Source organism: Chamaea fasciata, unplaced genomic scaffold, assembly GCF_029207755.1.
Source record: "Chamaea fasciata isolate MVZ Bird 193981 ecotype frontalis unplaced genomic scaffold, bChaFas1.0.hap1 SCAF_343, whole genome shotgun sequence".
In the NCBI taxonomy this organism is placed as follows: domain Eukaryota; kingdom Metazoa; phylum Chordata; class Aves; order Passeriformes; family Sylviidae; genus Chamaea; species Chamaea fasciata.
The window spans coordinates 61,372-88,013 of NW_027094428.1; the positions used below are offsets into that span (position 1 = coordinate 61,372).

The 26,642-nt window shown below is 50.8% G+C and overlaps 3 long non-coding RNA genes across 3 annotated transcripts in view; all 3 read left to right on the forward strand.

Moving 5' to 3' along the window:
• Window positions 1-20,713, forward strand: part of LOC136305271 (uncharacterized) — a 55,667-nt gene extending 34,954 nt beyond the window's left edge. The window contains exons 2-4 of the long non-coding RNA XR_010725214.1: window positions 18,875-19,003; window positions 19,389-20,568; window positions 20,647-20,713. This is a non-coding gene — a long non-coding RNA (uncharacterized lncRNA). The remainder of the gene's footprint in view (window positions 1-18,874; window positions 19,004-19,388; window positions 20,569-20,646) is intronic.
• Window positions 20,714-20,789: 76 nt separating this feature from the next.
• Window positions 20,790-22,090, forward strand: LOC136305273 (uncharacterized). Its single transcript, XR_010725216.1, has 7 exons — window positions 20,790-20,835; window positions 20,930-20,971; window positions 21,067-21,115; window positions 21,206-21,247; window positions 21,338-21,472; window positions 21,580-21,659; window positions 21,737-22,090. It is a non-coding gene; the product is annotated as an uncharacterized lncRNA (long non-coding RNA).
• Window positions 22,091-22,216: 126 nt separating this feature from the next.
• LOC136305272 (uncharacterized) lies at window positions 22,217-26,326 on the forward strand. Its single transcript, XR_010725215.1, has 13 exons — window positions 22,217-22,787; window positions 22,866-22,907; window positions 23,006-23,051; window positions 23,146-23,187; window positions 23,276-23,412; window positions 23,512-23,591; window positions 23,669-24,731; window positions 24,810-24,851; window positions 24,950-25,131; window positions 25,229-25,273; window positions 25,376-25,419; window positions 25,505-25,545; window positions 25,630-26,326. It is a non-coding gene; the product is annotated as an uncharacterized lncRNA (long non-coding RNA).
• Window positions 26,327-26,642: the final 316 nt, after the last annotated feature.

Genomic DNA, 26,642 nt, shown 5'->3' on the forward strand with positions numbered 1-26,642 from the left:
CCACTCCGTGGCCGAGAGTTCTGTGCAGGAACGGTGGGTCTTTTCTGTGGAAAGCTAAACTCACCCCTCCAAGTTCCTGATGTCAGTTTGCAGGGGGTGTTTGGCAGTCTAAGGGCAGCTAGGGTTTCAGCTTCATGGCAGCTTGGTTGTGGGAGTAAGTACACTGTTCAGAATTCTAAGTGGCAGAAGCCCACTCCCGGGCACAGAGCTCTGTGCAGGAACAGTGGCTCTCTTCTGTGGAAAGCTATACTCACCGACTAAGTTCCTAATGTCAGGTTGTAGGAGACATTGGGCACTCGCAGGACAGTTAGGGTTCCAGCTTCTGGGAGATTGGATCTGGCAGATATCCTGTGCTGAATTTATTTTTAGCAGGCAGTCGCCCTCTCTTGGTCAGAGGGCTCTGTGCAGGAGGCGTTGCTCCTTTTCTGTGGGAATCTGGACTCACCGCATCAGGTTCCTAATGTCAGGTTGTAGGAGACATTTGGCACTCCAAGGACAGTTAGGTTTCCAGCTTCTGGGAGCTTGGCTATGGGAGAAGTGCAGCAGTGTTCAGAATTCTAAGTGGCAGAAGCCCACTCCCTGGCACAGAGCTCTGTGCAGGAACTGTGGGTCTTTTCTGTGGGAGACTAAACTCACCCCAGCAGGTTCCTGATGTCAGGCTGTAGGAGACATTTGGCACTCCAAGGACAGTAAGGGTTCCAGCTTCTGGATGCTTGGATCTGGCGAAAGTCCTGTGCTGAACTTATTTTTATCAGTTAGCAGCCCACTCCGTGGCCGAGAGTTCTGTGCAGGAACGGGGGGTCTTTTCTGTGGAAACCTAAACTCACCCCTCCAAGTTCCTGATGTCAGTTTGCAGGGGATGTTTGGCAGTCTAAGGGCAGCTAGGGTTTCAGCTTCATGGCAGCTTGGTTGTGGGAGTAAGTACACTGTTCAGAATTCTAAGTGGAAGAAGCCCACTCCGGGGCACAGAGCTCTGTGCAGGAACTGTGGGTCTCTTCCGTGGGAAGCTAAACTCACCCCCCGAACTTCCTAATGTCAGGTCGTAGGAGACATTTGGCAGTCGCAGGACAGTTAGGGTTCCAGCTTCTGGGAGCTTGGATATGGGAGAAGTGCGGCAGTGTTCAGAATTCTAAGTGGCAGAAGCCCACTCCCGGGCACAGAGCTCTGTGCAGGAACCGTGGGTCTTTTCTGTGGAAACCTAAACTCACCCCTCCAAGTTCCTGATGTCAGTTTGCAGGGGGTGTTTGGTAGTCTAAGGGCAGCTAGGGTTTCAGCTTCATGGCAGCTTGGTTGTGGGAGTAAGTACACTGTTCAGAATTCTAAGTGGCAGAAGCCCACTCCCAGGCACAGAGCTCTGTGCAGGAACAGTGGCTCTCTTCTGTGGGAAGCTAAACTCACCCCCCGAAGTTCCTAATGTCAGGTTGTAGGAGACATTGGGCACTCCAAGGAGAGTTAGGGTTCCAGCTTCTGACAGCTTGGTTCTGGGAGTAATGTGCACTGTTCAGAATTCTAAGTGGCAGAAGCCTACTCCGTGGCCGAGAGTTCTGTGCAGGAACTGTGGGTCTCTTCTGTGGGAAGCGAAACTCACCCCCCGAAGTTCCTAATGTCAGGTCGTCGGAGACATTTGGCACTCGCAGGACAGTTAGGGTTCCAGCTTCTTGGAGCTTGGATATGGGAGAAGTGCAGCAGTGTTCAGAATTCTAAGTGGCAGAAGCCCACTCCCGGGCGCAGAGCTCTGTGCAGGAACGGTGGGTCTTTTCTGTGGGAAACTAAACTCACCCCAGCAGGTTCCTGATGTCAGGCTGTAGGAGACATTTGGCACTCCAAGGACAGTAAGGGTTCCAGCTTCTGGATGCTTGGATCTGGCGAAAGTCCTGTGCTGAACTTATTTTTATCAGTTAGCAGCCCACTCCGTGGCCGAGAGTTCTGTGCAGGAACGGTGGGTCTTTTCTGTGGAAACCTGAACTCACCCCTCCAAGTTCCTGATGTCAGTTTGCAGGGGATGTTTGGCAGTCTAAGGGCAGCTAGGGTTTCAGCTTCATGGCAGCTTGGTTGTGGGAGTAAGTACACTGTTCAGAATTCTAAGTGGCAGAAGCCCACTCCCGGGCACAGAGCTCTGTGCAGGAACAGTGGCTCTCTTCTGTGGAAAGCTAAACTCACCGACTAAGTTCCTAATGTCAGGTTGTAGGAGACATTGGGCACTCCAAGGACAGTTAGGGTTCCAGCTTCTGGGAGGTTGGATCTGGCAGATATCCTGTGCTGAATTTATTTTTAGCAGGCAGTCACCCTCCTGGGTCAGAGGGCTCTGTGCAGGAAGCGTTGCTCCTTTTCTGTGGGAATCTGGACTCACCGCATCAGGTTCCTAATGTCAGGTTGTAGGAGACATTTGGCACTCCAAGGACAGTTAGGGTTCCAGCTTCATGGCAGCTTGGATATGGGAGAAGTGCAGCAGTGTTCAGAATTCTAAGTGGCAGAAGCCCACTCCGGGGCCCAGAGCTCTGTGCAGGAACGGTGGGTCTTTTCTGTGGGAAACTAAACTCACCCCAGCAGGTTCCTGCTGTCAGGCTGTAGGAGACATTTGGCACTCCAAGGACAGTAAGGGTTCCAGCTTCTGGATGCTTGGATCTGGCGAAAGTCCTGTGCTGAACTTATTTTTATCAGTTAGCAGCCCACTCCGTGGCCGAGAGTTCTGTGCAGGAACGGTGGGTCTTTTCTGTGGAAACCTAAACTCACCCCTCCAAGTTCCTGATGTCAGTTTGCAGGGGATGTTTGGCAGTCTAAGGGCAGCTAGCGTTTCAGCTTCATGGCAGCTTGGTTGTGGGAGTAAGTACACTGTTCAGAATTCTAAGTGGCAGAAGCCCACTCCGGGGCACAGAGCTCTGTGCAGGAACTGTGGGTCTCTTCCGTGGGAAGCTAAACTCACCCCCCGAACTTCCTAATGTCAGGTCGTAGGAGACATTTGGCAGTCGCAGGACAGTTAGGGTTCCAGCTTCTGGGAGCTTGGATATGGGAGAAGTGCGGCAGTGTTCAGAATTCTAAGTGGCAGAAGCCCACTCCCGGGCACAGAGCTCTGTGCAGGAACCGTGGGTCTTTTCTGTGGAAAGCTAAACTCACCCCTCCAAGTTCCTGATGTCAGTTTGCAGGGGGTGTTTGGTAGTCTAAGGGCAGCTAGGGTTTCAGCTTCATGGCAGCTTGGTTGTGGGAGGAAGTACACTGTTCAGAATTCTAAGTGGCAGAAGCCCACTCCCAGGCACAGAGCTCTGTGCAGGAACAGTGGCTCTCTTCTGTGGGAAGCTAAACTCACCCCCCGAAGTTCCTAATGTCAGGTTGTAGGAGACATTGGGCACTCCAAGGACAGTTAGGGTTCCAGCTTCTGACAGCTTGGTTGTGGGAGTAATGTGCACTGTTCAGAATTCTAAGTGGCAGAAGCCTACTCCGTGGCCGAGAGTTCTATGCAGGAAATGTGGGTCTCTTCTGTGGGAAGCGAAACTCACCCCCCGAAGTTCCTAATGTCAGGTCGTCGGAGACATTTGGCACTCGCAGGACAGTTAGGGTTCCAGCTTCTTGGAGCTTGGATATGGGAGAAGTGCAGCAGTGTTCAGAATTCTAAGTGGCAGAAGCCCACTCCCGGGCGCAGAGCTCTGTGCAGGAACTGTGGGTCTTTTCTGTGGGAAACTAAACACACCCCAGCAGGTTCCTGATGTCAGGCTGTAGGAGACATTTGGCACTCCAAGGACAGTAAGGGTTCCAGCTTCTGGATGCTTGGATCTGGCAGAAGTCCTGTGCTGAACTTATTTTTATCAGTTAGCAGCCCACTCCGTGGCCGAGAGTTCTGTGCAGGAACGGGGGGTCTTTTCTGTGGAAAGCTAAACTCACCCCTCCAAGTTCCTGATGTCAGTTTGCAGGGGGTGTTTGGCAGTCTAAGGGCAGCTAGGGTTTCAGCTTCATGGCAGCTTGGTTGTGGGAGTAAGTACACTGTTCAGAATTCTAAGTGGCAGAAGCCCACTCCCGGGCACAGAGCTCTGTGCAGGAACAGTGGCTCTCTTCTGTGGAAAGCTATACTCACCGACTAAGTTCCTAATGTCAGGTTGTAGGAGACATTGGGCACTCGCAGGACAGTTAGGGTTCCAGCTTCTGGGAGGTTGGATCTGGCAGATATCCTGTGCTGAATTTATTTTTAGCAGGCAGTCGCCCTCTCTGGGTCAGAGGGCTCTGTGCAGGAAGCGTTGCTCCTTTTCTGTGGGAATCTGGACTCACCGCATCAGGTTCCTAATGTCAGGTTGTAGGAGACATTTGGCACTCCAAGGACAGTTAGGGTTCCAGCTTCATGGCAGCTTGGATATGGGAGAAGTGCAGCAGTGTTCAGAATTCTAAGTGGCAGAAGCCCACTCCGGGGCCCAGAGCTCTGTGCAGGAACGGTGGGTCTTTTCTGTGGGAAACTAAACTCACCCCAGCAGGTTCCTGATGTCAGGCTGTAGGAGACATTTGGCACTCCAAGGACAGTAAGGGTTCCAGCTTCTGGATGCTTGGATCTGGCGAAAGTCCTGTGCTGAACTTATTTTTATCAGTTAGCAGCCCACTCCGTGGCCGAGAGTTCTGTGCAGGAACGGTGGGTCTTTTCTGTGGAAACCTAAACTCACCCCTCCAAGTTCCTGATGTCAGTTTGCAGGGGATGTTTGGCAGTCTAAGGGCAGCTAGCGTTTCAGCTTCATGGCAGCTTGGTTGTGGGAGTATGTACACTGTTCAGAATTCTAAGTGGCAGAAGCCCACTCCGGGGCACAGAGCTCTGTGCAGAAACTGTGGGTCTCTTCCGTGGGAAGCTAAACTCACCCCCCGAAGTTCCTAATGTCAGGTCGTAGGAGACATTTGGCAGTCGCAGGACAGTTAGGGTTCCAGCTTCTGGGAGCTTGGATATGGGAGAAGTGCGGCAGTGTTCAGAATTCTAAGTGGCAGAAGCCCACTCCCGGGCACAGAGCTCTGTGCAGGAACGGTGGGTCTTTTCTGTGGAAACCTAAACTCACCCCTCCAAGTTCCTGATGTCAGTTTGCAGGGGGTGTTTGGCAGTCGAAGGGCAGCTAGGGTTTCAGCTTCATGGCCGCTTGGTTGTGGGAGTAAGTACACTGTTCAGAATTCTAAGTGGCAGAAGCCCAGTCCCGGGCACAGAGCTCTGTGCAGGAACAGTGGCTCTCTTCTGTGGGAAGCTAAACTCACCCCCCGAAGTTCCTAATGTCAGGTTGTAGGAGACATTGGGCACTCCAAGGACAGTTAGGGTTCCAGCTTCTGACAGCTTGGTTCTGGGAGTAATGTGCACTGTTCAGAATTCTAAGTGGCAGAAGCCTACTCCGTGGCCGAGAGTTCTGTGCAGGAACTGTGGGTCTTTTCTGTGGGAGACTAAACTCACCCCAGCAGGTTCCTGATGTCAGGCTGTAGGAGACATTTGGCACTCCAAGGACAGTAAGGGTTCCAGCTTCTTGGAGCTTGGATCTGGCAGAAGTCCTGTGCTGAACTTATTTTTATCAGTTAGCAGCCCACTCCGTGGCCGAGAGTTCTGTGCAGGAACGGTGGGTCTCTTCTGTGGAAAGTTAACTCACCCCTCCAAGTTCCTGATGTCAGTTTGCAGGGGGTGTTTGGCAGTCTAAGGGCAGCTAGGGTTTCAGCGTCATGGCAGCTTGGTTGTGGGAGTAAGTACACTGTTCAGAATTCTAAGTGGCAGAAGCCCACTCCCGGGCACAGAGCTCTGTGCAGGAACAGTGGCTCTCTTCTGTGGGAAGATATACTCACCCCCCGAAGTTCCTAATGTCAGGTTGTAGGAGACATTGGGCACTCCAAGGACAGTTAAGGTTCCAGCTTCTGGGAGGTTGGATCTGGCAGATATCCTGTGCTGAATTTATTTTTAGCAGGCGGTCGCCCTCTCTGGGTCAGAGGGCTCTGTGCAGGAAGCGTTGCTCCTTTTCTGTGGGAATCTGGACTCACCGCATCAGGTTCCTAATGTCAGGTTGTAGGAGACATTGGGCACTCCTAGGACAGTTAGGGTTCCAGCTTCTGGGAGCTTGGCTATGGGAGAAGTGCAGCAGTGTTCAGAATTCTAAGTGGCAGAAGCCCACTCCGGGGCCCAGAGCTCTGTGCAGGAACGGTGGGTCTTTTCTGTGGGAAACTAAACTCACCCCAGCAGGTTCCTGATGTCAGGCTGTAGGAGACATTTGGCACTCCAAGGACAGTAAGGGTTCCAGCTTCTGGATACTTGGATCTGGCGAAAGTCCTGTGCTGAACTTATTTTTATCAGGTAGCAGCCCACTCCGTGGCCGAGAGTTCTGTGCAGGAACGGTGGGTCTTTTCTGTGGAAAGCTAAACTCACCCCTCCAAGTTCCTGATGTCAGTTTGCAGGGGGTGTTTGGCAGTCTAAGGGTAGCTAGGGTTTCAGCTTCATGGCAGCTTGGTTGTGGGAGTAAGTACACTGTTCAGAATTCTAAGTGGCAGAAGCCCAGTCCCGGGCACAGAGCTCTGTGCAGGAACCGTGGGTCTTTTCTGTGGAAAGCTAAACTCACCCCTCCAAGTTCCTGATGTCAGTTTGCAGGGGGTGTTTGGTAGTCTAAGGGCAGCTAGGGTTTCAGCTTCATGGCCGCTTGGTTGTGGGAGGAAGTACACTGTTCAGAATTCTAAGTGGCAGAAGCCCACTCCCAGGCACAGAGCTCTGTGCAGGAACAGTGGCTCTCTTCTGTGGGAAGCTAAACTCACCCCCCGAAGTTCCTAATGTCAGGTTGTAGGAGACATTGGGCACTCCAAGGACAGTTAGGGTTCCAGCTTCTGACAGCTTGGTTCTGGGAGTAATGTGCACTGTTCAGAATTCTAAGTGGCAGAAGCCTACTCCGTGGCCGAGAGTTCTGTGCAGGAACTGTGGGTCTCTTCTGTGGGAAGCGAAACTCATCCCCCGAAGGTCCTAATGTCAGGTCGTCGGAGACATTTGGCACTCGCAGGACAGTTAGGGTTCCAGCTTCTGGGAGCTTGGATATGGGAGAAGTGCAGCAGTGTTCAGAATTCTAAGTGGCAGAAGACCACTCCCGGGCGCAGAGCTCTGTGCAGCAACGGTGGGTCTTTTCTGTGGGAAACTAAACTCACCCCAGCAGGTTCCTGATGTCAGGCTGTAGGAGACATTTGGCACTCCAAGGACAGTAAGGGTTCCAGCTTCTGGATGCTTGGATCTGGCAGAAGTCCTGTGCTGAACTTATTTTTATCAGTTAGCAGCCCACTCCGTGGCCGAGTGGAATGGTGGGTCTTTTCTGTGGAAAGCTAAACTCACCCCTCCAAGTTCCTGATGTCAGTTTGCAGGGGGTGTTTGGCAGTCGAAGGGCAGCTAGGGTTTCAGCTTCATGGCAGCTTGGTTGTGGGAGTAAGTACACTGTTCAGAATTCTAAGTGGCAGAAGCCCAGTCCCGGGCACAGAGCTCTGTGCAGGAACAGTGGCTCTCTTCTGTGGGAAGCTATACTCACCGACTAAGTTCCTAATGTCAGGTTGTCAGAGACATTGGGCACTCGCAGGACAGTTAGGGTTCCAGCTTCTGACAGCTTGGTTCTGGGAGTAATGTGCACTGTTCAGAATTCTAAGTGGCAGAAGCCCACTCCCTGGCACAGAGCTCTGTGCAGGAACTGTGGGTCTTTTCTGTGGGAGACTAAACTCACCCCAGCAGGTTCCTGATGTCAGGCTGTAGGAGACATTTGGCACTCCAAAGACAGTAAGGGTTCCAACTTCTGGATGCTTGGATCTGGCGAAAGTCCTGTGCTGAACTTATTTTTATCAGTTAGCAGCCCACTCCGTGGCCGAGAGTTCTGTGCAGGAACGGGGGGTCTTTTCTGTGGAAAGCTAAACTCACCCCTCCAAGTTCCTGATGTCAGTTTGCAGGGGGTGTTTGGCAGTCTAAGGGCAGCTAGGGTTTCAGCTTCATGGCAGCTTGGTTGTGGGAGTAAGTACACTGTTCAGAATTCTAAGTGGCAGAAGCCCACTCCCGGGCGCAGAGCTCTGTGCAGGAACGGTGGGTCTTTTCTGTGGGAAACTAAACTCACCCCAGCAGGTTCCTGATGTCAGGCTGTAGGAGACATTTGGCACTCCAAGGACAGTAAGGGTTCCAGCTTCTGGATGCTTGGATCTGGCAGAAGTCCTGTGCTGAACTTATTTTTATCAGTTAGCAGCCCACTCCGTGGCCGAGAGTTCTGTGCAGGAACGGGGGGTCTTTTCTGTGGAAAGCTAAACTCACCCCTCCAAGTTCCTGATGTCAGTTTGCAGGGGGTGTTTGGCAGTCTAAGGGCAGCTAGGGTTTCAGCTTCATGGCAGCTTGGTTGTGGGAGTAAGTACACTGTTCAGAATTCTAAGTGGCAGAAGCCCACTCCCGGGCACAGAGCTCTGTGCAGGAACAGTGGCTCTCTTCTGTGGAAAGCTATACTCACCGACTAAGTTCCTAATGTCAGGTTGTAGGAGACATTGGGCACTCCAAGGACAGTTAGGGTTCCAGCTTCTGGGAGGTTGGATCTGGCAGATATCCTGTGCTGAATTTATTTTTAGCAGGCAGTCGCCCTCTCTGGGTCAGAGGGCTCTGTGCAGGAAGCGTTGCTCCTTTTCTGTGGGAATCTGGACTCACCGCATCAGGTTCCTAATGTCAGGTTGTAGGAGACATTTGGCACTCCAAGGACAGTTAGGGTTCCAGCTTCATGGCAGCTTGGATATGGGAGAAGTGCAGCAGTGTTCAGAATTCTAACTGGCAGAAGCCCACTCCGGGGCCCAGAGCTCTGTGCAGGAACGGTGGGTCTTTTCTGTGGGAAACTAAACTCACCCCAGCAGGTTCCTGATGTCAGGCTGTAGGAGACATTTGGCACTCCAAGGAAAGTAAGGGTTCCAGCTTCTGGATGCTTGGATCTGGCGAAAGTCCTGTGCTGAACTTATTTTTATCAGTTAGCAGCCCACTCCGTGGCCGAGAGTTCTGTGCAGGAACGGTGGGTCTTTTCTGTGGAAAGCTAAACTCACCCCTCCAAGTTCCTGATGTCAGTTTGCAGGGGATGTTTGGCAGTCTAAGGGCAGCTAGCGTTTCAGCTTCATGGCAGCTTGGTTGTGGGAGTAAGTACACTGTTCAGAATTCTAAGTGGCAGAAGCGCACTCCGGGGCACAGAGCTCTGTGCAGGAACTGTGGGTCTCTTCCGTGGGAAGCTAAACTCACCCCCCGAAGTTCCTAATGTCAGGTCGTAGGAGACATTTGGCAGTCGCAGGACAGTTAGGGTTCCAGCTTCTGGGAGCTTGGATATGGGAGAAGTGCGGCAGTGTTCAGAATTCTAAGTGGCAGAAGCCCACTCCCGGGCACAGAGCTCTGTGCAGGAACCGTGGGTCTTTTCTGTAGAAACCTAAACTCACCCCTCCAAGTTCTTGATGTCAGTTTGCAGGGGGTGTTTTGTAGTCTAAGGGCAGCTAGGGTTTCAGCTTCATGGCCGCTTGGTTGTGGGAGGAAGTACACTGTTCAGAATTCTAAGTGGCAGAAGCCCACTCCCAGGCACAGAGCTCTGTGCAGGAACAGTGGCTCTCTTCTGTGGGAAGCTAAACTCACCCCCCGAAGTTCCTAATGTCAGGTTGTAGGAGACATTGGGCACTCCAAGGAGAGTTAGGGTTCCAGCTTCTGACAGCTTGGTTCTGGGAGTAATGTGCACTGTTCAGAATTCTAAGTGGCAGAAGCCCACTCCGGGGCCCAGAGCTCTGTGCAGGAACGGTGGGTCTTTTCTGTGGGAAACTAAACTCACCCCAGCAGGTTCCTGATGTCAGGCTGTAGGAGACATTTGGCACTCCAAGGACAGTAAGGGTTCCAGCTTCTGGATGCTTGGATCTGGCAGAAGTCCTGTGCTGAACTTATTTTTATCAGTTAGCAGCCCACTCTGTGGCCGAGAGTTCTGTGCAGGAACGGTGGGTCTTTTCTGTGGAAAGCTAAACTCACCCCTCCAAGTTCCTGATGTCAGTTTGCAGGGGGTGTTTGGCAGTCTAAGGGCAGCTAGGGTTTCAGCTTCATGGCAGCTTGGTTGTGGGAGTAAGTACACTGTTCAGAATTCTAAGTGGCAGAAGCCCAGTCCCGGGCACAGAGCTCTGTGCAGGAACCGTGGGTCTTTTCTGTGGAAACCTAAACTCAACCCTCCAAGTTCCTGATGTCAGTTTGCAGGGGGTGTTTGGTAGTCTAAGGGCAGCTAGGGTTTCAGCTTCATGGCCGCTTGGTGGTGGGAGGAAGTACACTGTTCAGAATTCTAAGTGGCAGAAGCCCACTCCCAGGCACAGAGCTCTGTGCAGGAACAGTGGCTCTCTTCTGTGGGAAGCTAAACTCACCCCCCGCAGTTCCTAATGTCAGGTTGTAGGAGACATTGGGCACTCCAAGGACAGTTAGGGTTCCAGCTTCTGACAGCTTGGTTCTGGGAGTAATGTGCACTGTTCAGAATTCTAAGTGGCAGAAGCCTACTCCGTGGCCGAGAGTTCTGTGCAGGAACTGTGGGTCTCTTCTGTGGGAAGCGAAACTCACCCCCCGAAGTTCCTAATGTCAGGTCGTCGGAGACATTTGGCACTCGCAGGACAGTTAGGGTTCCAGCTTCTGGGAGCTTGGATATGGGAGAAGTGCAGCAGTGTTCAGAATTCTAAGTGGCAGAAGCCCACTCCCGGGCGCAGAGCTCTGTGCAGCAACGGTGGGTCTTTTCTGTGGGAAACTAAACTCACCCCAGCAGGTTCCTGATGTCAGGCTGTAGGAGACATTTGGCACTCCAAGGACAGTAAGGGTTCCAGCTTCTGGATGCTTGGATCTGCAGAAGTCCTGTGCTGAACTTATTTTTATCAGTTAGCAGCCCACTCCGTGGCTGAGTGGAACGGTGGGTCTTTTCTGTGGAAAGCTAAACTCACCCCTCCAAGTTCCTGATGTCAGTTTGCAGGGGGTGTTTGGCAGTCGAAGGGCAGCTAGGGTTTCAGCTTCATGGCAGCTTGGTTGTGGGAGTAAGTACACTGTTCAGAATTCTAAGTGGCAGAAGCCCACTCCGGGGCACAGAGCTCTGTGCAGGAACAGTGGCTCTCTTCTGTGGGAAGCTATACTCACCCCCCGAAGTTCCTAATGTCAGGTTGTAGGAGACATTGGGCACTCCAAGGACAGTTAGGGTTCCAGCTTCTGACAGCTTGGTTGTGGGAGTAATGTGCACTGTTCAGAATTCTAAGTAGCAGAAGCCCACTCTGGGGCACAGAGCTCTGTGCAGGAACGGTGGGTCTTTTCTGTGGGAAGCTAAACTCATCCCAGCAGGTTCGTGATGTCAGGCTGTAGGAGACATTTGGCACTCCAAGGACAGTAAGGGTTCCAGCTCCTGGATGCTTGGATCTGGCAGAAGTCCTGTGCTGAACTTATTTTTATCAGTTAGCAGCCCACTCCGTGGCCGAGAGTTCTGTGCAGGAACGGGGGGTCTTTTCTGTGGAAAGCTAAACTCACCCCTCCAAGTTCCTGATGTCAGTTTGCAGGGGGTGTTTGGCAGTCTAAGGGCAGCTAGGGTTTCAGCTTCATGGCAGCTTGGTTGTGGGAGTAAGTACACTGTTCAGAATTCTAAGTGGCAGAAGCCCACTCCCGGGCACAGAGCTCTGTGCAGGAACAGTGGCTCTCTTCTGTGGAAAGCTATACTCACCGACTAAGTTCCCAATGTCAGGTTGTAGGAGACATTGGGCACTCCAAGGACAGTTAGGGTTCCAGCTTCTGGGAGGTTGGATCTGGCAGATATCCTCTGCTGAATTTATTTTTAGCAGGCAGTCTCCCTCTCTTGGTCAGAGGGCTCTGTGCAGGAAGCGTTGCTCCTTTTCTGTGGGAATCTGGACTCACTGCATCAGGTTCCTAATGTCAGGTTGTAGGAGACATTTGGCACTCCAAGGACAGTTAGGTTTCCAGCTTCTGGCAGCTTGGCTATGGGAGAAGTGCAGCAGTGTTCAGAATTCTAAGTGGCAGAAGCCCACTCCGGGGCACAGAGCTCTGTGCAGGAACGGTGGGTCTTTTCTGTGGGAAACTAAACTCACCCCAGCAGGTTCCTGATGTCAGGCTGTAGGAGACCTTTGGCACTCCAAGGACAGTAAGGGTTCCAGCTTCTGGATACTTGGATCTGGCAGAAGTTTCGTGCTGAACTTACTTTTAGCAGGCAGAAGCCCACTCTGGGGCTAGGAGTTCTGTTCAGCAGCTGTTGGTCTGTTCGGTGGGAAGCTAAACTGCCCGCACTAGGTTCCTCATGTCAGGTGGTAGGAGACATTTCGCACTCGAAGGACAGTTGGGGCTCCAGATTCTAGCAGCTTGGCCATGGGAGAAGTGCAGCAGTGTTCTGACTTTCAAGTGGCAGAAGCGCACTCCGGGGAACAGAGCTATTTGCAGGAACAGTGGATCTCTTTTGGGGGAAGCTGAATTCACTCCCTAAGTTCCTAATGTCAGGTTGTAGGAGACATTGGGCACTCCAAGGACAGTAAGGGTTCCAGTTTCTGGCAGCTTGGATCTGGCAGAAGTTTCGTGCTGAACTTATTTTTAGCAGGCAGAAGCCCACTCCGGGGCAGGGAGTTCTGTGCAGCAGCGGTGGCTCTTTTCGGTGGGAAGCTAAACTGCCCGCACCAGGTTCCTCATGTCAGGTGGTAGGAGACATTTGGCACTTGAAGGACAGTTGGGGCTCCCAATTCTAGCAGCTTGGCCATGGGAGAAGTGCAGCAGTGTTCCGACTTTCAATTTGCAGAAGCCCACTCCTTGGCTCAGAGCTCTGTGCAGGAACGTTGTCCCCTTTTCTGGGGATACTAAGCACACTCTCCTGGTTCAGATTTTCAGTTTTAAGGAGCCATTTGATCGTCTAATGGGAGCCACGGTTCCATCTACTGACAGCATGGATCTGGGAGTAAGTGTGGTGTTCAGAATTCTAAGTGGCAGAAGCCCACTCCGGGGCAGGGAGTTCTGTGCAGCAGGGGTGGCTCTGTTCGGTGGGAAGCTAAACTGCCCGCACCAGGTTCCTCATGTCAGGTGGTAGGAGACATTTCGCACTCGAAGGACAGTTAGGGCTCCAGATTCTGGCAGCTTGGCCATGGGAGAAGTGCAGCAGTGTCCAGAATTTTAAGTGGCAGAAGCCTACTGCTGGGCTCAGAGCTCTGTGCAGGAACGGTGTCCCCTTTTCTGGGGAAACTAAACACACCCCCCTGGTTCAGATTGTCTGTTTTAAGGAGCCATTTGGCAGTCGAAGGGGAGCCAGGCTTCCAGGTACTGACAGCGTGCATCTGGGAGTAAGTGTGGTGTTCAGAATTTTAAGAGGCAGAAGCCTAGTCCGGGGCACAGAGCTCTCTGAAGGAAAGGTGGCTGTCATTCGTGGGAAGCTAAACTCTCCTCATCAGGGTCCTGATTTCAGTTCATAGGATAGATTTGGCACTCCATGGGCAGTAAGCGTTTCAGCTTCTGGCAGCTTGGATCTGGCAGATGTCCTGTGCTGAACTTAATTTTATCAGTTTGCAGCCCACTGCAGGGCAGAGAGTTCTGTGCAGGAACGGTGGCTCTCTTCTTTAGGAAGCTAAACTCACCCCTCTACGTTCCTAATGTCAGGTTGTAGGAGACATTTGGCCCTCCAAGGACAGTTAGAGTTCCAACTTCTGAAAGCTTGGATCTGGCAGATATCCTGTGCTGAATTTATGTTTAGCAGGCAGAATCCCACTTCGGGGCCGAGAGTTCTGTGCAGAAACAGTGGCTCTCTTCTGTGGAAAACTAAACTCACCCCTCCAAGTCCTTCATTTCAGGTTGTAGGAGACATTTAGCCCTCCAAGGACAGTTAGGGTTCCAGCATCTGGCAGCTTGGATCTGGCAGATATCCTGTGCTTAACTTATTTTTAGTAGGCAGAAGCCCACTCCGGGGCAGGGAGTTCTGTTCAGCAGCTGTGGCTCTGTTCGGTGGGAAGCTAAACTGCCCACACCAGGTTCCTCATGTCATGTGGGAGGAGGCATTTCGCACTCGAAGGACAGTTGGGGCTCCAGATTCTAGCAGCTTGGCCATGGGAGAAGTGCAGCAGTGTTCTGACTTTCAAGTGGCAGAAGCCCACTCCGGGGAACAGAGCTATTTGCAGGAACAGTGGATCTCTTTTGGGGGAAGCTGAATTCACTCCCTAAGTTCCTAATGTCAGGTTGTAGGAGACATTTGGCACTCCAAGGACAGTAAGGGTTCCAGTTTCTGGCAGCTTGGATCTGGCAGAAGTTTCGTGCTGAACTTATTTTTAGGAGGCAGAAGCCCACTCCGGGGCAGAGGGCTCTGTGCAGGAACTGTCGCCCCTTTTCTGTGGGAGTCTAAACTGAGCCCATCAGGTTCCTGATGTCAGGTTGTAGGAGACATTTGGCACTCGCAGGATAGTAAGGGTTCCAGCTTCTGGGAGATTGGCTGTGGGAGAAATGCAGCAGTGTTCCGAATTGAAAGTGGCAGAAGCCCACTCCCGGGCACAGTGCTCTGTGGAGGAACAGTGGATCTCTTCTGTGGGAAGCTAAACTCACCCCTCCAAGTTCCTGATGTCAATTTGCAGGTGTTTGGCAGTCTAAGGGCAGCCAGGGTTTCAGCTTCATGGCTGCTTGGTTCTGGGAGTAAGTACACTGTTCAGAATTCTAAGTGGCAGAAGCCCACTCCCGGGCACAGAGCGCTGTGCAGGAACAGTGGCTCTCTTCTGTGGGAAACTAAACTCACCCCCCGAAGTTCCTAATGTCAGGTTGTAGGAGACATTTGGCACTCCAAGGACAGTAAGCGTTTCACCTTCTGGCAGCTTGGATCTGGCAGATATCCTATGCTGAACTTATTTTTAGCAGGCAGAAGCCCACTCCAGGGCAGAGAGTTCTGTGCAGCAACGGTGGGTCTTTTCTGTGAGAAACTAAACTCCCCCGATGAGGCTCCTGATTTCAGTTTATAGGATAGATTTGGCCCTCCAAGGACAGCAAGTGTTCCAGCATCTGGGAGCTTGGATCTGGCAGATGTCCTGTGCTGAACTTAATTTTATCAGTTCGCAGCCCACTCTGGGGCAGAGAGTTCTGTGCAGGAAGTGTCACCCCTTTTGTGTGGGAATCTGGACTCACCCCATCAGGTTCCTGATGTCAGGTTGTTGGAGACATTTGGCCCTCCAAGGACAGTTAGGGTTCCAGCATCTGGCAGGTTGGATCTGGCAGATATCCTGTGCTGAACTTATTTTTAGTAGGCAGAAGCCCACTCTGGGGCTAGGAGTTCTGTTCAGCAGCTGTGGCTCTGTTCGGTGGGAAGCTAAACTGCCCGCACCAGGTTCCTCATGTCAGGTGGTAGGAGACATTTCGCACTCGAAGGACAGTTGGGGCTCCAGATTCTAGCAGCTTGGCCATGGGAGAAGTGCAGTAGTGTTCTGACTTTCAAGTGGCAGAAGCCCACTTCGGGGAACAGAGCTATTTGCAGGAACAGTGGATCTCTTTTGGGGGAAGCTGAATTCACTCCCTAAGTTCCTAATGTCAGGTTGTAGGAGACATTGGGCACTCCAAGGACAGTAAGGGTTCCAGTTTCTGGCAGCTTGGATCTGGCAGAAGTTTCGTGCTGAACTTATTTTTAGGAGGCAGAAGCCCACTCCGGGGCAGGGAGTTCTGTGCAGCAGCGGTGGCTCTGTTCGGTGGGAAGCTAAACTGCCCGCACCAGGTTCCTCATGTCAGGTGGTAGGAGACATTTGGCACTTGAAGGACAGTTGGGGCTCCCAATTTTAGCAGCTTGGCCATGGGAGAAGTGCAGCTGTGTTCCGACTTTCAATTTGCAGAAGCCCACTCCTTGGCTCAGAGCTCTGTGCAGGAACGTTGTCCCCTTTTCTGGGGATACTAAGCACACTCTCCTGGTTCAGATTTTCAGTTTTAAGGAGCCATTTGATCGTCTAATGGGAGCCACGGTTCCATCTACTGACAGCGTGCATCTGGGAGTAAGTGTGGTGTTCAGAATTTTAAGAGGCAGAAGCCTAGTCCGGGGCACAGAGCTCTCTGAAGGAAAGGTGGCTGTCATTCGTGGGAAGCTAAACTCTCCCCATCAGGCTCCTGATGTCAGTTCATAAGATAGATTTGGTACTCCAAGGACAGTAAGGGTTCCAGCTTCTGGGAGCTTGGATCTGGCAGATGTCCTGTGCTGAACTTAATTTTATCATTTAGCAGCCCACTCCGTGGCTGAGAGTTCTGTGCAGGAACGGTGGTTCTCTTCTGATGGAACATAAACTCACTCCTCGAAGTTCGTAATGTTCGGATGTAGGAGACATTTGGCACTTGAAGGACTGTTAGGGTTCCAGCTTCTGGCAGCTTGGCTCTGGGAGAAGTGCCGCTATGTTTAGAATTGTAGATGGCATAAGTCCACTCCTGGGCATAGCGCTCTGTTCAAGATCGGTGGCCCTTTTCTGTGGCAAGCTGGACTCACCCTATCACATTCCTGATTTCAATTTTTAGGAGGTGATTGGCACTCCACGGCCAGTCTGGGATTCTGCTTCTAGTAGCATGGGTCTTGGGACAATGCTGATGCATTCAGAATTCTATTTTCCAGAAGTCTAGTTCCATGTGGAATGCCTTAGACTTGACTGGATGTTCCTTTTGTGGGAGAGTTAAGTGACCCCCTTAGGGTCCTGATGTCTGTTTTTATAGTCCGTTGGTAGTATGTACCCTCCCTGCATCCTAGTTTCGGTTTATTGGGTTTGGGTGAAATATTCTTCTATTGCTAATTTTTGGAGGGAGACTTCTCCTCTGACCCTAAAAATCCTGCCTGCCCTAGATTGAAAAAAGTAACTCCCCTAATTTGAAAGCAGTTACATGTCGTTTTTATAAGATGTCCGTCAATCTGCTTGCAACATTGCTACAACCCTCATCTTTCTCCATCTAGATTCCAAAACATTACTCTGCCTGGATTTCATATAGGTGTTCACCAGGTTTCAAAGTATTAAACATGTACGTTTCAAAGTCTCCATTGCAAAATACGGGATGGGTTCTGGAATACCAGAATCACCCAGTTTCAACATGCCAAAACCATTCTATTTCATAATGTTAGAATGTTAAGTTATAACATCTCTAAGACAATTTCTAAATATCAATTTGCAAAGTATCATTTCTTTGATGTCTTCTATGGATGGGATTCCTAATCCCCAAAACTGCCATACTGTCAAAATGGGATCTGTGTGAAATATTTTGCCCTCTGAAAAGGTTTTACCTAATGACCATTAATCTATTTTCATCATACAGCTAGATGTAGTAAAAACCAAGCAAATACTTGTAGTAGTTTTCTGCCTAGATGGATCTGAGAACTGGCATTTGCCAAACTAAGGATGGAGCAGATCTCTTCCCTGGATCATCCTGGAAAATTTGTTTAGTAGGCAAAGGGAATTTTTATAAATTACATTAATATGTTACTGTAATTTAGGGTGGACCAGCCACCGGCAGCAGGACTCCGGTTTGCTCCGGGCCGGTCAGGATTAGACATAAGTCACCTGGCAACCCCCCTGGCTCCTTAAGGGACACGTAGAAGACCTCAACAGAAACACAATTCAGTCAGGATTCCTAAGTAAATATTTCTGGTAATTGCTTACAGTCTGGGAAAAATTTCCTAAATAATTACAAACTTAGGACATAGGGAATTCTGGGGATAGAACTTCCATCTCGGCCACCGGCCACAAGAAGAACAGTTCTCTTCCACAGAACGGAAGCCTAGCACCCCAGCGTTTCACAGGCAGACGAAGGGTCACGCAGGGGAACGAACAATCTGCGGGACCTTTCTCGACCTCATCCCACAATGCCCCCTGTCTTCAGAGGGTTTCCTGGGCACACCCCTGTGGGGAGGTGCTAGTTCAGAGGGGCCTAGCTGTCTCTGCTTTTTAAGGGCTTGAATTTTAGGGAACACTCCCCTTTTTTCTCCTCCCTGGAGAGACTTAAACTGAAGGAAACTCCTCTTTTCCAAAAATTTTAGGAGATTAAGTTAAGGGGTACAAGGCATTTATTTTCCATGTCACAGTTTAAGCAGAGGTAACTGCCCATATGCTAATTTTAAATTGAAGGAACCCGTGCCTTTTTCAGCATTTTAAGGATTTAAAATTGGACTTGAGTTGCACTCAAACGGGTACCCCGGTAACACCTATCTCAGACGGGAGCAATCCAGGCGTATATATAAGCTTAACACCACCTGGGAGTTTATTCTTTTTCTCCTTTGTAATTAATACATTGATATCCTTACTTAGAGGTGCTAATGAGCCTTACACCATTCATAATCTTACTGTTCTTTGTCATCCTACTTAGTCACTTGTGGAATACTAATTGCAGTCACCCCGGAATAATTACCCCCGTCAACAGCAAATTACCCAAATTACTATCTTGCTATGTTACTAAAACACTAAGTTTTATTTTTGCCCTCTAGCCTGAAGTCATTACAGCCAAAACAGAAAAATAGCATTATTACCCCAAGGAGTTTTTTTCTCTATCGAGCCCTGTACTTACCTTGCATTTGAGTCAGAGGAGCCAAACAGCTGCAGCTCCTTCGAGAGCTTTTATACCCCGTGGGAGTTGCCTCCTCCCTTTTCCCGGGCATTCTGGGAACGAGGGGCGGGCCCAATCAGGGGTATATTAACCCCAGCTTTTGCCAAGGGGCTTCATTCCCTCCTGGGAATCAGCCAGGGTAAGAGCTCTCCTCTCATTTCAGCGAAGAGGCTCTATTAGCTTATTTTTGTTAGGTGTTTTTGGGCACCTACAAATAACAGGAGCTTTGAGGACACTACAAAGAAGATGCTATCAAATACAGGGAGTATTTAAGTTCAGGGGTTTTGTTTGCACATTCAGGGGAGGAAAGGCGCTTTTGTAATTTCTGGGTTTGTTCTCATTTTCTTTTAGGAGGAGCAGTACTCCTGAAGTTATAAGTCACATCCAGCAAGATCTTCCAGATTCTTTCAGAAGATTTGTCACCTCAAAAGGGCCACTGTACACGTCAGAGGCAACGACCGAGATCCAGGCTTCCGATCGGTAAGGCGAGGACTACGTTCAGGGTACCCGGTTGAGAGTTAGCAGGTTTTGAAGGCAGCAAAATGAGGAACGACCTGCATTTGAGGGCCTCCCCCAAGGCTTTTTTGCAAGTAATAGCAGCTGCATTTATGCGTCTTATAGCACAGAAGAGCACCTAAGATACGTAAATGTGAGCACCTAAGTTTTGCTCACAGACCTGCCCTACAGTTTTGCCCCCTGCTAACTCAGGTACCGGACGTTGTAACAGCCCTAGGCTTAGATGCGGGACGAAGCCATAGACTCGAGGACCCGGGCACGCTTAGGCGAGGGCGAGCGGCCGCCCCCTCGGGATTCGGCGCACGCGCCGCTAAATTCGTGCATCGATTTTCATTTTTCTTTTTCATAGTTAAGAGGCTAATCGGCGATTGGAGGGCCTTCTGAGACAGACTTATTTCCAGTCCAACGTGGATTCACCTTACCGGTCATCTCAAAGATAAGTCAGGGGCCACGGCCTCGAGATAGGATGACAGGGGTGTCAGAAATTTATGGGTCCGGTTTAACAGCTACCAGAGGGGACAGGGGTGTCCCTTAAGGGGCCACTTAGGACAGCCGAAGGGAACGGCTATACTTCAATAGCAACTACGGGGCACGCAAGGCAGAACGGTCCCCGTCCGCATAGTGCGGTCCGGCGCGCAGCGTCGTCCATCCCCACTCAGCGATCCCGTTAGCTGTCAAGGGGAAGCATTAATTTTGATCCCAATGCTGTGGTGCAGGGCAGTCCAGTCCCGGTGCATGTCCTGTCAGTTGTCTGTTGTGCACTCTGTGTCTTTTGAGTGTCTTGTATTTCATGTCATTTTCTCTGGCTTTTCAAGGGGCCATCAAAATCCTGGCATCATTTTTAGCATCTCCGGTCCCTCAGTTCCTCGGCCAGGCGCCGATACCATCAAACCATCGACTCGGGAGCTCAGGCCAGCATGGGAATCGTATTTATTTTCAGAAGCATCCAGTTTACTGTCTTTTCAGGTCTTGTTCTGAGCTGTACTGACAGCCAAGCACCACCACGATCCATTCCGGTGGATTAGGACTTGTAAGGATGCAAAGCTAGGGAGAGGATTCTGACCGGAGCATTCTCGAGCGTCCATCTTTGAGGTTCTTGGGATAATTCATCCCCTTAGCATCTTTTTTCCTGCAGGTTTCTCTGAACCCGGTCAGCTCTCCATCCGTCTTACCTCGATCATCTCCTCCCGAGTTCTCTCGGTCCTCAGGGTCATTCCTCTCTTCGAGATTTTTTCTTTCCCTGTCGCGTCTCCTCGTTTGTTGCGTCTTGTGTCACGGGTGTGGGTGTGTATTTGGCCCAGCGCTGCTCTGCCCTGCCCTGTAGCACAGCTGGGTGTAGGGGTAATAGGACAAATTTGAAGTGCAGGGTGCATTGGCTTCTAGGTGGGATCTGTAGACTGACCAAGATGTGTGGAGCTGTCAAGTTATCCTGCAGCCCTTTGACTTTTGTCCTAACTTTCTTTCAGATGCAGACTGATTAAACCTGTGGCAGACCAGCCCCTATCGGTGGAGTCGGTTCTCCTGAGAAGGTCAGTCCGAGTTGGTCTTTGCAGGGGAGGTGTAAATGGTGGCTCTGTTACAGCCCTGACCTTTGTCTTTGTTTTTAGGAGCTAATGCAGGATATTGGCAGTCCAGAAGAAGCGGGCAAGGTGAGCATGGACCGGTGAACAGAAGCAGTTGTTATTTCTCCGGTGTCAATTTCTGGTGCAACTCTAACCATCCACTGTTGGGTTTTTTTTTTTTTTTTTCGGGTGGTCTGGTTTTGAGATGTCCTGTTTGTGGATTCCAGCGGCCAGGTAGGTGTCAGCTTACGTCAGCTGCAGTTTGTCTTTGCAGGGGCAGTGTAATTGGTGCCCTTGTTACTGCCTGTTTCTTTGTCTCTATTTTTAGGAGGTAAAGCAGGATGTTGGCGGTGAAGGTGAAGCGTGCAAGGTGAGCATTGATCTGCGGACAGAACCGGTTGCTGTTGCTCAGGTCTCAGTTTCTGGTGAAAATCTAATATCTGCTGTTTGTTTTCTTATTTTTAGGTGGCCCGCTTGTGAAATGTCCCGGTCGTGGATACCAGCAGCCAAGAGGGTATGTGCTTAAGTCAGTCCCAGTTTGCCTTTGCCGGGGCAGTGTAAATGATGACTGTGTTACAGCGTTGTTTTTTGTCTTTTTTTTTAGGAGGTAAAGAGGGATATTGGCAGTCCAGGTGAAGCGGCCCAGGTGAGCATTGTCCGGTGGATGGAAGCAGCTGTTATCACTCAGGTCTCAATATCTGGTGCAACTCTAAGGTTGTATTTTTGTCTGTTTTAGGCAGTCTGCTGTCATTATGCTGAAGTCCCTTCTCCAATGAGGTGATGGACCGGGTCCCTCTCTTTGGAGCCCTTCAGAAGCATTACAGGACTGTGTGATCAAGCCTCGATTTCTCCGTTTGAAGCTGCTTTCCAGGTAGTCTTTGATAACGGCCGAGGAGTCGGGGAGGCAGGGAGGAGAGGAGGAGCGAGCGTCCTCTCAAGTATCAGCAATGTCAAATCCCTTGTCTGCTCTTAATCCAGACCTACCCCCTGACGATGCCATCACCCTCCAAGCACGGCCGAGGCAGCGGGCCCGAGCACCCGGGCGTTCTCAAGAGGCGGTGGGTAGCAGAATTGTTGGGTTTTGGGCGATGCGGTGCTAAGACCACACAGTGATGTTTGCTTTTCTTTATTGCAGCTGACTAAGAGAGAGCAACCTGGTGTTAGCAGGAATTTCCCTGAGGGAGAGGCGGCCTTCCTTTTCACCTGCCAGGATTCTGCATCTCCAGATGTCTGAGAGATAAGTGGAGGGCTCCGAGCCACGGAGGGGATGAAAGCGGGGGGCCGGGTCGGCTTTCCACCGGGCGGGGGTTTGGAGACGGGGCCATCCAAGAAGCGGCCCCTTAGGCTTCCTACAGGGAAAGTCTCCCTTTTGATCTCTCCACTGAGGTGTGCAGGGCAGAGCAGTCCCGGTGCTTGTCGTGTCCCTCGTTTGTTGCGCACTCTTTGTTTCATGTCTTTTGCCTTAGCCCTTCAAGGGGCCTACCAAAAACCCTGGTATCCCTCTTAGCCTCTCTGGACTCTTAGTTCCTCGGCCAGGTGCCAATGCCCTCGGACCATCGACTCGGGAGCTCGGGCAGGCATGGGCATCGTATCTCTGTTCAGAAGCATCCAGTCCAATGTCTTTCCAGGTCTTGTTCTGAGCTGTACTGACAGCCGAGCACCACCAGCATCCATTCCGGTGGATTAGGACTTGTAAGAATGCATAGCTAGGTAGCAGAGTGTGACCGGAGCATTCTTGAGTGTTCATCTTTGCGGTTCTTGGGATAAGTCATCCCCTTAGCATCTTTTTTCCTGCAGGTTTCTCTGAGCCCGGTCAGCTCTCCTTTCAGCTTACCTCGGTCATCTGCTCCCGAGTTCTCTCGGTCCTCAGGGTCATTCCTCTCATCGAGAGTTTTCTTTCCCTGTCGCGTCCCTTTGTTTGTTGCGTCTTGTGTCACGGGTGTGGGTGTGTATTTGGCCCGGAGCTGCTCTGCCCTGCAGCACAGCTGGGTGTAGGGGTAATAGGACAAATTTGAAATGCAGGGTGCATTGGCTTCTAGGTGGGATCTGTAGATTGACCCAAGATGTGTGGAGCTGTCAAGTTATCCTGCAGCCCTTTGACTCTTGTCCTAACTTTCTTTCAGATGCAGATGGATTAACCCTGTGGCAGAGCAGCCCCTGTGGGTGTCATCGGTTCCCCCGAGAAGGTCAGTCCCTGTCGGTCTTTGCAGGGGAGGTGTAAATGGTGGCTCTGATACAGCCCTGACCTTTGTCTTTGTTTTTAGGAGCTTATGCAGGATATTGGCAGTCCAGGAGAAGCGCGCCAGGTGAGCATCGACCGGCGGACAGAAGCAGTTGTTATTGCTCCCGTCTGAATTTCTGGCTCAAGTCTAACCATCCACTGTTGATTTTTGTTTTATTTCAGGTGGTCTGCTTGTGAGGTTGTCGTGGCTCAGGCTGGCAGCGGCCAGGTGGGTGTGAGTTTAAGTCAGTCCCAGTTTGGTTTTGCTGGGGAGGTGTACATTGTGAGTATGTTACAGCCTTGTTTTTTGTTTTTATTTTTAGGAGGTAAAGCGGGAGCTTGGCAGTCCAGGACCAGCTGCCTAGGTGAGCATTGACTGGTGGATGGAAGTGGCTGTAATCGCTCAGGTCTCAATTTCTGGTGCACCTCTAAGCTTCTATTATTGTGTTTTAGGTGGTCCACTCTTCTTCTGCTGAAGTACCCTCTGCCATGAGATCATGAACTTGGGCACCTTTTTTTGTGAGCCCTTCAGAAGCATTACAGGACTGTGTGATCAAGCCTCAATTTCTCTGTTTGAAGCTGCTTTCCAGGTAGGCTTTGATAACAGCTGAGGAGTTGGGGAGGCAGGGAGGAGAGAGGGTCCTGTCAAGTTTCAGCAATGTCAAATCCCTTGTCTGCTCTTAATCCAGACCTACCCCAGGACGATGGCATGACTCTCCAAGCACGGCTGAGGCAGCGGGCTTGAGGGCCTGGGTGTTCTCAAGAGATGGTGAGTAGCAGAATTGTTGGGGTTTGGGCGCTGTGCTGCTAAGATCACACAGTGATGTTTGCTTTTCTTTATTGCAGCTGACTAAGAGAGAGCAGCCTGGTGTTACCAGGAATTTCCCTGAGGGAGAGCCAGCCTTCCTTTTCACCTGCCTGGACTCTGCATCTTCAGATGTCTGAGAGATAAGTGGAGGGCTCCGAGCCACGGAGGGGACGAAAGTGGGGGGCCGGGTCGGCTTTCAACCGGGAGTGGTTTTTCAGTTGGGTTTGGAGCTGGGGTTGTCCAGGAAGCGGCCCCTTAGGCTTCCTACAGGGAAAGTCTCCCTTTTGATCTCACCACTGAGGTGTGCAGGGCAGAGCAGTCCCGGTGCTTGTCGTGTCCCTCGTTTGTTGCGCACTCTTTGTTTCATGTCTTTTGCCTTAGCCCTTCAAGGGGCCTACCAAAAACCCTGGCATCCCTCTTAGCCTCTTAGGACTCTCAGTTCCTCGGCCAGGTGCCGATGCCCTCGGACCATCGACTCGGGAGCTCGGGCAGGCATGGGCATCGTATCTCTCTTCAGAAGCATCCAGTCCAGTGTCTTTCCAGGTCTTGTTCTGAGCTGTACTGACAGCCGAGCACCACCAGCATCCATTCCGGTGGATTAGGACTTGTAAGAATGCAAAGCTAGGTAGCAGAGTGTGACCGGAGCATTCTTGAGTGTTCATCTTTGCGGTTCTTGGGATAAGTCATCCCCTTAGCATCTTTTTTCCTGCAGGTTTCTCTGAGCCCGGTCAGCTCTCCTTTCAGCTTACCTCGGTCATCTGCTCCCGAGTTCTCTCGGTCCTCAGGGTCATTCCTCTCATCGAGAGTTTTCTTTCCCTGTCGCGTCCCTTTGTTTGTTGCGTCTTGTGTCACGGGTGTGGGTGTGTATTTGGCCCGGAGCTGCTCTGCCCTGCAGCACAGCTGGGTGTAGGGGTAATAGGACAAATTTGAAATGCAGGGTGCATTGGCTTCTAGGTGGGATCTGTAGATTGACCCAAGATGTGTGGAGCTGTCAAGTTATCCTGCAGCCCTTTGACTCTTGTCCTAACTTTCTTTCAGATGCAGATGGATTAACCCTGTGGCAGAGCAGCCCCTGTGGGTGTCATCGGTTCCCCCGAGAAGGTCAGTCCCTGTCGGTCTTTGCAGGGGAGGTGTAAATGGTGGCTCTGATACAGCCCTGACCTTTGTCTTTGTTTTTAGGAGCTTATGCAGGATATTGGCAGTCCAGGAGAAGCGCGCCAGGTGAGCATTCACCGGTGGACAGCAGCTGTTGTTGTTGCTCCGCTCTCCATTTCTGGCTCAAGTCTAACCATCCACTGTTGATTTTTGTTTTATTTCAGGTGGTCTGCTTGTGAGGTTGTCGTGGCTCAGGCTGGCAGCGGCCAGGTGGGTGTGAGTTTAAGTCAGTCCCAGTTTGGTTTTGCCAGGGGGATGTACATTGTGACTCTGCTACAGCCTTGTTTTTTGTTTTTATTTTTAGGAGGTAAAGCGGGAGCTTGGCAGTCCAGGATCAGCTGCCTAGGTGAGCATTGACTGGTGGATGGAAGCTGCTGTCATTGCTCAGGTCTCAATTTCTGGTGTAACTCTAACATCCACTGTTTAATTTACTTTCATTTTAGGTGGTCCACTTGCAAGATTTCCTGGTCCTGGATGCCAGTGACTTGGTGGGTATCAGCTTGAGCTTTATGTGTTACTGAGTTCTGTTAGATTGTGGTGATTGTGTTTTCTCAGTGACTCAGCCTGCTGTTTTCTTTGTGTCTTTGCAGGTGCTGCTACTGTCCTACACATGCCAAGGATTAGGGGCAAGCGGGTAAGTTGGCTTTTAGGCATTAGGGGTGATCCATAGGCATGGGGTGTGTAGCAGCATGCTAAATGTGTACCTTTTCCTTTTGCAGGTACCCTCTGGGTAGACTGTGGAGCCAAATCAGTATCTGAGGTGAGTTGGGGCAGAGGTGCTTGGAAAGCCTGGGGATTAGTTTCCTGTCACACAATTTTCACAGTTTGTACTTTGTTGTCTTAGGTATTGAGAGGAGGTGCAGAGCCTAAGTTTGGATACGGCAGCGCCGAAGTCCTCGGAGGATGGATTTTGTCCGCTCGTCTTCCAAAAGATAAGTGTTGGGGCTTGTGTTTGGGTGCAGGGGAAAAAACTTTGGAAGTGGGAGGCAATTTCACATTAGCTTAGAAGAGAGGGCCCTAGTGGGATGGGTCCCTCTGAAGTAATGGGAGAGGGTTTCCACTCGGTCTCGCCGGAGCATTTGCCGGGCAGGGCAGTTCAGCATTCTAGCGTGTTTTGCGTCGTCAGCAGTCTTTGAGTCTCGGCGGCCTAGCGGACGTTTTCACCCGACGAGGTTGCCTTTCATCCGGAGGCATCGCCACGGTCACCTGGCAGTCATCGCTTTCTTCACTCGGCTTCCCGAGCTTCTGGAGCGTCCTCTTAACAGCTTAGGCACTTAGTCTAGTGAGCAGTTTTGTTTGTATTGACTTGGAACTGACTATGTTTGTCTTGGAAGTGACTATGTTTGTTTTGTATTGCAAGTGACTATGTTTGTTTTGTATTGCCAGTGACTATGTTTGTATTGCATTGCCAGTGACTCTGTATTGTATTGCATTGCCAGTGACTCTGTTTGTATTGTATTGCCAGTGACTCTGTTTGTATTGTATTGCCAGTGACTCTGTTTGTATTGTATTGCCTGTGACTCTGTTTGTATTGTATTGCCTGTGACTCTGTTTGTATTGTATTGCCTGTGACTCTGTTTGTATTGTATTGCCTGTGACTCTGTTTGTATTGTATTGCAAGTGACTATGTTTGTATTGTATTGCCTGTGACTCTGTATTGTATTGCATTGCCAGTGACTCTGTATTGTATTGCATTGCCAGTGACTCTGTATTGTATTGCATTGCCAGTGACTCTGTATTGTCTTGCATGTGACTGTGTTTGTATTGTATTGCATGTGACTCTGTTTGTATTGCATGTGACTCTGTTTGTATTGTATTGCAAGTGACTCTGTTTGTATTGTATTGCCAGTGACTCTG